Here is a 12,084-nt window from a genome sequence, read left to right on the forward strand (position 1 = left end):
TATAATGTTTTGCATTTATCAATCGGTCAAGTTGTCATTAGCGAAAGCAACAGTGAGATGCAATCATGTTGGCAACATTAAATTCTTTTATGTCATCATTGTGATATAATTTCAAAAATAGTGAAACAATATTAATATCCAAATAATATATATATATATATATAGAAAAACATCCAAGCAATTCCTTTGTGATATCGCAAATGAGTAAATTAGTCTTTTATGAAAAAATAAATAGCGATCTATCTCCCTGTATTTTTTAAAATACAACAATTTATCTCCCTATGTTTTTAAGAAGGTAAATTATTTCATTTTAAAAAGTATAGGAGAGTAAATTGTTGTATTTTTTTCATAAGGAAATAATGTGCTCATTTTCAATATCAGAGGGGGATAAATTACTATTCATCCTATATATATATGTCAATACACTTAAAGAAAGTATTATGTTATTAAATATGTCGATGGAAATATTACGATTGGGACCAAATTGGTACAAAATTGATAAATTCAGGGGAAAAAAAATGTAACTTGTGAACAAGGAAGACCAAAATAATTTCAACGATATTATTAAAGGATCAAAAGTGTAATTTTCACGATTAATTATGACAATACCGTGATTTGATTAAAAATATATAATTTTTTATTTTATTTTTTGGTATTGAAATTACGTTAGGTAGAATATCATCATACTATAAATGAGAGATTTTTTTATTCGTATCATGTTTTTTCTTTGTGTGAATTACGTACACCGATGCTCTCAAATACTAGGTTTAATTATGTAAATATTTTTTATTATTTATAAAATTATATATACATTTCATCGATGTAATTTAACTCATGACGTGTTTGTATATAGTTTTGTCTTTAAACGAGTGTTGATTTCAATTTCAATTATAATTCTAAAAAATTACTATAAATTCTCAAAAAACATAAAGTACTTGTATAATAAAACTTAATTTCGAGGGGTGTCGGGTATAATTTTTTATTTATTTATTTTTTTCTTTCGACCCACTCGAGCAATGACTTAAATATTATGAGGAGGAAACGAATCAATTTTTCCCCCAATAAATTTCTCACATGGTGTGCATACACAACGCACATATACATCAATTAGACCTAATTTAATTGACAACGCTCAAAGCCTTATGGATATAAGACTATGGGTTCAAATTCTCCCATCGATCGTTGTTTTATTTCAACGACAATTATTTATTTATTTTAATAGTAATTTTTGTATAAAGTTTAATATAATTTGTCTCTCTGTGATATTGAAAATGAACAAATTATCATTCTAGTAACAGAGAAATAGCAATTTACCTATCTGTCTTTTTTAAAACAGAGCAATTTACCTATATATATAAGATGGAACAATGTTTTATTTTAAAAAAATACAGGAATGAATTTTGCTGCTTTATGTTCTTATCTTTTTCATTGGGGGTTGTGCACATACTCCATATCATTGCTTGCATTTTTTCCTTTTTCTGTACAGTAATAGCTATTTGATACTGATGATGGTTATTAAAATTATTCATAATTGTAATTATGATGTAATTTTAATTAATTTAGTTATAAATAAGACAAAGACAGAAAGGATAGATTATAGATGCGGTAAATTATATTTTGCTTTTTGAACTATATATATAATTTTTTTATATTTTGTCATCTAAATATTTTTTTGTGCCAAAAATTAAAATTTTGAAACTTATAAGTTATCATATATGACCGCTTTTTGGTTGAATTTTATGCTTTAAAACATCACATGCAATGTATATAAGCATTTGGTGGAGAAAATTTGTTCTTAAATATTACATGTGAACTAAATAAGATATTTTTTTTGCAGAAAAATCGATCATATGTGGTAACGTACAATTTTGCAGAATTTAGATAATAAATTAACATTAAAAAATATAAGTAACAAAATAATTATAATTCGAATGATAAAATGTAATTGATCTGTACAGACATAATTAAGAGTTTCGTGGACAATGTTTTGAACATGTGGGGTTTAGTACTTTTGGAAGTCAACTTTAGTTGAGTAATTTTCTTATTGTTTTTTCTTGAGGAATCATTGTCTCATTTATCCCACGTCGTGTTTAGTTGCCATCATTGAATTTGGAGCCCATCACTTAAAAGGGACGTTCACGTTTCTTTGCTAATTAGGTTTTGGCCTAATAAATAAAAAGTTGTAAGGTGGAATTTTATAAATGTGAGTATATAATTTATTTTTTAAAAATAGTAATATATTATATGATTATTTACTTTGAATATATTCCTTAATTTAAAAATATATAAATTAATATTTGAGTTCGAATATATTAAATGATGTAGTAATGAATCGAATCTTATTGATAAAAAATGGACGTTTCTTTCTCTATCTTTGATTTGTTGTGAAGGAGAATACTCAGATGAATGCTCCATAATTATTCATACTTTTACCAGGCTCGATCCGGATTAAAATTTTACGTTAAATAAAAATAATAAATAAAAAGTTGTGAATAACCAAGATTAGTTAAATGCTCTAAGATTAATGAATAATTATCAGAAAAAGAAATAAAATGAATGCGTTTGCCGGGAGTCGAACCCGGGTCTATTGCTTGGAAGGCAATTATCCTAACCGTTGGACTACAAACGCTAACTGTGCGATGTGTATTAGAAAACCATCTAAATATAATATTTCGTCCTATAGCATAGAGTTGTTGCATTTGACTTTATTTTTTTTTATTTATCTTTTTAATAAATATATTTATTTCTGTAAGTTTGTTACTTTTAATATATTTAGTCATATAACTATTAATTGAACATATTTAGTCATTAATATTTAACAAGTATAACACATTTAGTCATTTTCTTAAAAAAAAAAGACGATGGTCAGCAAAAAGTTTAGTAAAATGCACACGGAGCTTGTTGGGTTTTTGGGAATATTGACGTTATTTCTCACAAGAAAATGCACACATCCTCGACATCCAAATCTTTATTTTCTCCCAAAATTTCTAATTTCCACTCATAAACCCTAAATTTTCTCCCAAATCTCTTCCTGAAATCCTCTCCAATTATGTGTTCCAAAACACACAATTTATGCAAGGATTTTTGGAATAACATAATTCTTTTTGAGGTTTTTGTTTGATAATCGGCAAGTTTTTAAAAATATTTGAGAGTTATTACCGTATTCAGGTCTGGGACATGTGTTTCTCCTGTACTCTGCAATATTTCGTCAATATCAAGCTTTCTTTTTCTTGGTATCATACTCTCCAAATTGCAAAAAGATCAGTTTCCCTATGTTCTTTTCACAACACTTGCCCACATTTTAACAGATTGTGAAAATTTTTGTGTTTTTATCAGTAATCGTTTGGGGAATTTGGGAATCAGGGCTAGGTTTGGGGAGACTAGGGGAGAAATTAGGGCAGGTTTCTGATTCTAATTGTGGGTTTGAAGAAATAAAATTGACTGATTTTAGTAAGTATCGCGTGAAAACACACGACTTCCCTCTGGTAACACATCTCACTCGCTGACATAAAAGGACTAAAAGTGTCACACTTATCAAATATAAAGGACTAAATCCATTTTATTAAAATATATACCGGACTAATTAAATCTATTTAGTCAATAGTTATAGGACTAAATATGTCAAAAGTATCAAACTTACAGGACTAAATGGCTTTATTAAAAAGATAAAGGACGACAAGAGCAACAACCCTACAGTGACAAGACAAAAAGTGAAATTTTTTTCTTTTATATATTTTTAAAATGAATCGATTAAAATTACATAATAAATTTTAATATTCACCAATTACTAATATCAAGTATTTATAATTGACTAATTTATAATAACTCCAATGTTTCACTAAGATTTTTTCAATTTAAATCTTAAACAGTGGAATTTTCATTTAGCATAATTTTTTATAAACTATAATTAATTAAAATTGTACTTATTTTGTGTAAAATGATAATAATTCTTATTCGGTTTCATAGTTTTAATTGTACTGCCATTATTTGTAATAGCTATATTTGTGGTTTCGTTATAAATGTGTCTATAACGATAACGTTATAGTTTATACATTTTTATGGGAAAAACTATTATTTTAGTCCGCTAAGTATGCCTAATTTTAAATTTAGTCCGATAACTATGTCCATTTTTGTTTAGATCTAGTAACTTACGACACTGCTTACTTTTAGTCCTCTGCCAAATTTTCGGACAATTTTACCCCTATGCAACATTTGAAAGGCAGTTTTAGTACATATACACTCATAGGGGTAAAATTGTCCGAAAATCTGACAGAGGACTAAAAGTAAGCAATTTCGTAAGTTACTGGATCTATACAAAAATGAACATAGTTATCGGACTAAAATTAAAATTAGGCATATTTAGTAGACTAAAATAATACTTTTCCCCATTTTCATTAATACTTATATTGTAATAACATCAAAACTATTATTATTTAATATATACAATACTGTAATTTTAAAATTATACATTTTGTCATTAATAATTATATTATAATAACATCAAAAGTATTATTACTTAATGTGTACGATAGTGTAATTTTAAAACTCTCACCTAATATTTTGTTAATATTTTTTTGTTTTTTTCTTTTTTTTGGGGGGGGGGGGGACCTTGGGGGGGGAACTCACATGCATATATCATCCCAAATAATTCAATAATTTTTAATGTTTAAAACAATAATCAAAGTGAAATATATTAATATTTATATTTTTAATAGTGATAATTGTTTTGTAAAATTATTTTAGTATAAAAAATATTATATATAAAGTTGTCACTAAAAAAAATAATTCGTGATATTTACGTAAAGACATTAGTAACTACAAATAATTATTGACAATGAATTACGGTTGCCATAGATGGGTACGTCACTAATTATTTATAGTGACAACTCAATACACAATTTTTGTCATTATAAAGTAATATACGGCCTTGTTTACTTGTTGGGATTGAGCTGAATATCTCATGATATCAATGCAACTTCTGGTTAATTTACTTGCATTGAGGCTGACCAGACTGATATCATTGGGCCCGTAATAAATCATGATAAAGAGATAATTTAAATTCCACCGGGCCCACCTCAAAGGTATTGTACGTGATTTTCCACGTGTTCCTAAAATGTAAAAATATTTGGTCCAAAATAGCTATGGTCTTTCTCTAAAATATTACATGGTATCTTTCTCTCACTTGTTTTCCAAATTTAATTTTATTCCAAATTTTATTAATACAAATAAATAAAATATACAGTGCGATAATTTAATATCATCCCATATTTTATCCATTATTAATTTATGCTAAAATACAATTTTATTCCTAATAAAACAATTTTGCTATGGTTCCCAATCTTTGGAGCAAACATCGATTTCTGTGTCTGCAATTCATTTTGAACAGGGATATGAATGGGTAGGATGATTTATAAACTAATTTAAGGACCTACATCTAGACCCAAATCCAATTAAAAAATATAGATTAGGTTTGGGTTAGGTTCTACCCATTAATATCTATGGGTATATATATCCAATTTGAATCTAAAACATATATCGTTCGTTTTTTTTTTATTTTTTTTCAATTCAATTGGATTATTATTAATCGATCATTTTAATAAGGGTGTGCAATTTTTAGTTAATCAAATGAAAATCAACTAAATCAAAAATTCAATTTTTACCAAATACCAAACCAAAATTTCAATTCGATTTTGGTTTATTTTTTTATATTTTGATTATTCGATTTGATTTTGATTTTTTATGCTGGTATCAAACCAAATACTGAATTTTAAAAAATATATTCATATAAATATATTATATTATGAATACATAAATATAATAAAAAATAATATATAAATATTAATATTTAATATAAGTGTATATAATAAAAATAATGGTTAAATACATTTTACACCCCTAAAGTATGTTATCCTCAATAATCATCCCTTTAAATTAAAAAAATTGACAAAAATACCCTTGACTATTAATAATATGACATATTCACATTTATACTCTCTGTTATTAAATATATTAATCAATTTGAAAAATTTGTTCAACTATAATGTTTATAAATTAATGCTAAATTTGTATAAATTAATTAAGTATAAAATTATTTTAAATTTGAGTATATAAATAGTCGTATTGATAATTAGCAAAAGTTTATAAATCCACTAATTTTAAAATTAACGAATAAGATGCATTTTTGCATATTAAAATTTTACCGACAAGTATTTTAGGGTATAGGCTCTACCCAAATTAAAAAATATTATCATAATAGATACGTGTTCAAGTTTGGATCTAATATAAAATATTAAACATGGATATGGGTCATAACTATCAAAATGGATTTGAGTCTGAGTCTAGGTATTGGATACTAATTAACAGGCCTAACGTGTTCGACCTAAGTTAGGTTAAGGGTGAAATAGAATTACTACATGAAAAAAAAAAAAAAAAAAAGTACCTCATTAACTCCCAAATTATCTCACTTGACATTTGGGTGCCAAAATAATAGGCTCGATGACCACTTGTAATATTTTTGTTATTAAAATTATATCTCATGTAATGCACAAACACAAGCTTATAAATTTATTTTAATTTAAAAAGTACTAACATTGATCTTATCGATATGTGACTAGTCCAATATTAATTTATTAACATAAAAATGAATAAAAATTGAAGTCAAATTGATTTATATATTTAACTGTAGAGGACATTAAGGTAAATATATCATATTATGAATAGTTAAGGGTATTTTTGTCTATTTTTATTTAATTTAAAGGATTATCACATCATAGGGGGTAATTGAAGGTTTGTTTAGTTTAGAGGGGTAATTGATGAGGGTCGTAACCTTCAAATGTATTTAACCCTAAAAATGATAATATTATAGTTAATTACCACAACTATTAATAATTTATAACAAAATAAATTAACATAAGATTTTATTTTATAATTTTTGGTTAATTTAGTACAAAACTAGAACCAATTTGAAATAAGTTCGATTTTTATCGAACCAAATCAAATATTTTAGTTCGGTATTGATTATGCTATTTTAGTGTAGCGAAATTTCAGTTTACCGAACTTTTGGTTCAGTTCTATTAACCGAATTGAACGCCCCTACGATTTATACTCAAATGAATAAATCTAAAAAACTTAAGACACATAACATTATTTATCCTCTAATTCTTTAACCATGTATATTTTTCAAATAATAAATAATTAAATAATTAGTTATATAAACATATTATCATACTGGGTATATTTTTCAATATCATAATATGCAATATTGTTTGAAGACTTGAAATAATAAAATTGAATTTTATAATTTTATAATATTAAATTCCACTCGAGGACACCCAACTTCTCCTCAAACCAGTTACGGCCGATGAAGTCAAGCAGGCCGTTTTTTACATCACAGACGACAAGGCATCGGGACCTGACGGATATTCTTCCGGGTTTTACAAAGCATCCTGGCCGATTGTGGGAACAGAAGTCATATCAGCTGTTCTGGACTTCTTTACATCAAGTAGGATGCTAAAGCAAATCAACACCACGCTTCTAGCATTAATCCCTAAGGCATACTCCCCTATGATGGTCACAGATTTTCGCCCTATTTTTTGCTGTAATGTCCTCAGATCATTGCAAAAATTCTTGTTCAAAGATTAAGTTTGACTTTGGATAAATTGATAAGCCCCTGTTAGGCGGCTTTTGTTCCTGATCGCAGTATAGGCAACAATATTATGTTAGCACAGAAACTCTTTACAGGATACAATCATGCACGGCTTCCCCCCGACGTGCGCTTAAACTGGACATTCGGAAAGCCTATTGACACGGTAGAATGGGATTTCCTCCTAGCAGTTCTACACCTATTTGGGTTCCCTGCACAGTTCATTCGATGGGTGGAGGAGTGTATCACATCACCCTCGTTCTCGGTTGGTCTTAACGGGAAACCATACGGTTTCTTCGCAGGGTCACGAGGGTTACGACAGGGAGATCCGTTGTCATTGTACCTATTTGTCTTAGTGATGGAGGTACTTCATTTACTCTTACTTCAATTGATTGATCAGGACATGTTATTCTCCTTTCATTGGAAATGTGGACCATCTAAATTATTTCAACTTGAATTTGCTGATGATTTACTACTTTTCTGTAAAGCTGATATGGGCTCCATTGGGGTGTTTAAACGGGGTTTGCATTGATTTGCTGAGTTATATGGACTTCGGCTTAATGCGCAAAAGTGCCATCTCATTTTATCACGAGCGGCACACGGGATGAGAGACCAGTTATTAGCAGCGCTCGGGTTTCAGGAGGGGCATTTACCGATGCCTGGGGCTTCCTCTAATCTCTTCCAGACTATCAATAGCGGATTGCCAACCTCTATTGGCAAAAATTTATAGTCGCATCCATGGTTGGGAGGGTACGACATTATCATTTGCGGGACGGATTCAGATTATTAAATCCGTTCTCATGGCTTTGAGTATCTATTGGGCTTCTGCGTGCATTCTACCTAAAGGTATTATAAAGGAGCTCGAGAAGAGATTGCGCTCCTTCTTATGGAAAGGTGCTACTAGTGGGGGCTATGCAAAGATAGCATGGAGGGATTGCATGTAAGCCAGCTGCAGAGGGAGGACAGGACTTGCGAGACATCGCTATTCTTAACCGTGCCTTAATGAGTAAGAAATTATGCGATGTGATTCATTGTAATAGAACATCCATATGGGTAAAGTGGTTGTACCATGGACGCTTGCATGAAAGGTCCATTTGAACAATTCCCGTGCACGTATAAAATCTTGCATTTATCAGTCGGTCAAATTCTCATTAACTAATACAATAGTAACATCCAATCCTATCGGTCAAGTTCTCCTTAAGCCAAAATGCATTTGACCCCTTATAGTTTATTGAAAAAGTTAAAAATCTTTTTATGTTTTAGAAATTGCTAAAACCTCCCTATATTTTAATAAATTCAGCAAAAAAAACCCCTCATTAGAAACTAATGGAAGGTGGAGTGCACGCGCCTAAAATGTGATTCAACTTCATTTTTTTTTCGTATTTTGATCTTTTTTAACTTTAAGTAACTAAAATGCCCCTATATTATATCCAAAATAACTATGGCCAAATTGACTTTTTTAAAAATTTCTTTTTGCATTTTTATCTCTTCTGTAAATACAAATTCTTTTATTCTTAGACATAATTATATTAAATATTAAAAAAAATTATATTTAAATATCTAATAATTAAGTTAATTAAAAATAAAACTAATTATAATTAATAATTAAGTTAATTAAATTAAAACTAAACTGCATTTTTCGCCCCCTTTTTCGCTGGAAACTTCTCTATAAATTTCCAACACCATCCCGATGAGTTTTCAACCCACCAATGGTATCATTCGAATCCTCTCTTCAAGAGGAATATTGTCATACCTTCAATTTGAGTTTTCATCAACCGGAGAGACTGGGCTTAAACCACGACCGCCGAACCTGTTTGCCGTCGATTCATGCCCGTCCAGATGAATCCCATCGCAGACTCCCACCATCCGACTCATCTCTTCAAGACGATTCTAGCGAAAGCGGCCTCACTTATTTTAATAAAGTATTTGCGGAGATTCGACGGTTTGAAGAATATATAAGCAATACAAGAAATATAATATTTAACCATGGCTAATTATCATGGTCAATAAAGAATAGCTGTAGCAAATAGTCATTGGCAACGGCTATGCAACGATTGTCAGTTGTAGTTTTTACAAGGGTAGCTAAAATATTTCTCATAGCTAAACGCCATGGCAAAAAATTTTCATGATGGAAAAGCTAGTTTTTGTACATCGATTTTATTTAACCGTGATTAATAATAGTTATTTACCATGTTTTTTAGCCATGGCTCTTAATATTAAGCCGATAGTAATTTTTTTTTCTAGTACAAAAAAATATTTGTATTTTTTTAAACAATTAAAGGTCTTTATAATTATGATAAATTCTCGGAGATCTCATTGTAATTTTACCCTAAATTCCTTTATGCTAACATTATGATGATATGTAAAAAATAGTGAAACAATATTATCCAAAGAATATATATGTTAAAACAATCAAAGAAACTATTGTTATGATCAATTTTATTTTTTTAATAATCATTCAATTTATATTTTAATTTTATTGAAAGCAATCTTATATTTAGCAATGTGGGTTGGGCAGATTTTATTAACCCAAAAAGGAAAGTTTTTAGTCTTTAATTATATATAAGAATACTGCTATAAATTATATTATGATTTGATCAAATTTTACTTTCATATTTCATAGTTATATAATATGTTTAATTAAATTTTCTAGTAAATAGTTTAATATGGTAAAACAGATTAATTTATAATATATGTTTAATGAAAAAATTAACTACTAAAATGAGATTAATATATATGAATAATAAAAAGCTGTTTACTACATGATCAATAATATAGTACTTTGCATCTAATCAAAGTATTATTACATATATGCCTAGTTTTAGGACATTGAACAAAAAATATTTTTAAGTAAAAATTAAAATTATTAATGATCAAAATTTTCAAAGTTTAGTAATAATAACTTAAAGGGTGAATTACAATGGGCTTCTATGAGATTTGTCATAATTACAACTATCATTTCATTGTTTGAAAAATTATAAATACCCCATGAGATTAACAGTCATATGATAAATATCCCATACAATAGACTGTTACAATGGGTATTTGTTAGACAACTGTTACTTTTAGGGAATATTTATAATTTTCAAACCATGAGAAATAATTAGATTGCCAGATGAAATATTACTTTTAGTTATTTTGCTAAATGAAATATTACTTATAAAGTAAATCAAAAAAAATATTTAAAAAATCTCAAAACCATACTGAAAAATCTCAAAATCAACCAAAATCAATCATTCTAATAACCATATCAAATTCCGAAAAATTCCTATATACCTAACCAATCAAAATAACACAAAAAATACCAAATAATTTCATAAATTTATAATATATAAAAATACATAAAAAGGTATAAAATTCATAAATAAATACATAAAATCATGTCATCAAATACATAAAAACAACCTCGAAAATATTCTAAACATCAATTAAAATATAATTCAAAAATCGGGTCGATCACAACAATAATATTTATTACTTATTTTTTTCTTCTCTTTATTTCCTCGCCCACTTAGTTCTCAGTTTGCGTGGCTGCTAGAGTTCATGAAAAAGAACTAATTCCTTTGCATTATTTCCGGAGATTTGGGACTAATTCTTCCTTTATCACTATTAGAAAACAGGGTATCAGAGACCAAAATTTAGAGATGAAATTAAATCTGTCTTTATCAAAGACGGATTTAGAGAGAGAACTCTTTTTTATTATAAATTATTAATATTTTTTATTTTAGAGATGGATTTATAATTTCGATGAAATATATTATATTCCGTCTCTATTTCCGTCTCTGATATTGTTAAATGATTGCTTAAAAATCGAGATGGCTGAGACTTGGTTATTTCCATCTGTATTTCTATATATGGGAGAAATTTATCATTATAAGTAATTTATAGGTTACTAAAAAGCCAAGAAAGAGATTTGGTGGAGCGGCGAAGCCTCTCATATGTTAAATGGAAGGTGTGGGTTTGACTTTTTGGTACCCCATTTATGTTTGTTTTTCTTTTTTTTTAAAAAAAATAATTTCGTTAAAATCAATGAATTTTTAACGGAAGGACCAAAGTTGATGAAATATTTGAAACTTGAAGGACTAAGTTTGATGAAAAGAAAACATGAAGGACCAAATATAAGTGGCATATCTGGAGGACCAAAAGTGAAATTTACCCAAATCAACAACATTATTAGTTGAATGTATTAAGGTTTTGCTCCAGTAATAAAATTGAGGCTTCGTAATTAAATAATTATGATTTTGAGTCCCACATCGTATATAAATATTATATATAATTTATTTTTAATAATAGTATGTTATGTTGTTATTTCCTTTAAATATATTCGTTGATTAGAAATATTAGTGTGTTGAATTAATATATTCGTTTTAATGTACTAAATAATGTAGTGATGCATTGAATCTTATCCACCAAAATTGGACGTTTCTTCGCTACCTTTGGTA

At 28.1% G+C, this 12,084-nt stretch overlaps 1 non-coding gene across 1 annotated transcript; it reads right to left on the reverse strand.

Annotated features, from left to right (window-relative positions):
• On the reverse strand, positions 2,558 to 2,629 carry TRNAG-UCC. Its single transcript has one exon. It is a non-coding gene; the product is annotated as a tRNA-Gly (tRNA).

Source organism: Sesamum indicum, linkage group LG1 (assembly GCF_000512975.1).
Source record: "Sesamum indicum cultivar Zhongzhi No. 13 linkage group LG1, S_indicum_v1.0, whole genome shotgun sequence".
Classification (NCBI taxonomy): domain Eukaryota; kingdom Viridiplantae; phylum Streptophyta; class Magnoliopsida; order Lamiales; family Pedaliaceae; genus Sesamum; species Sesamum indicum.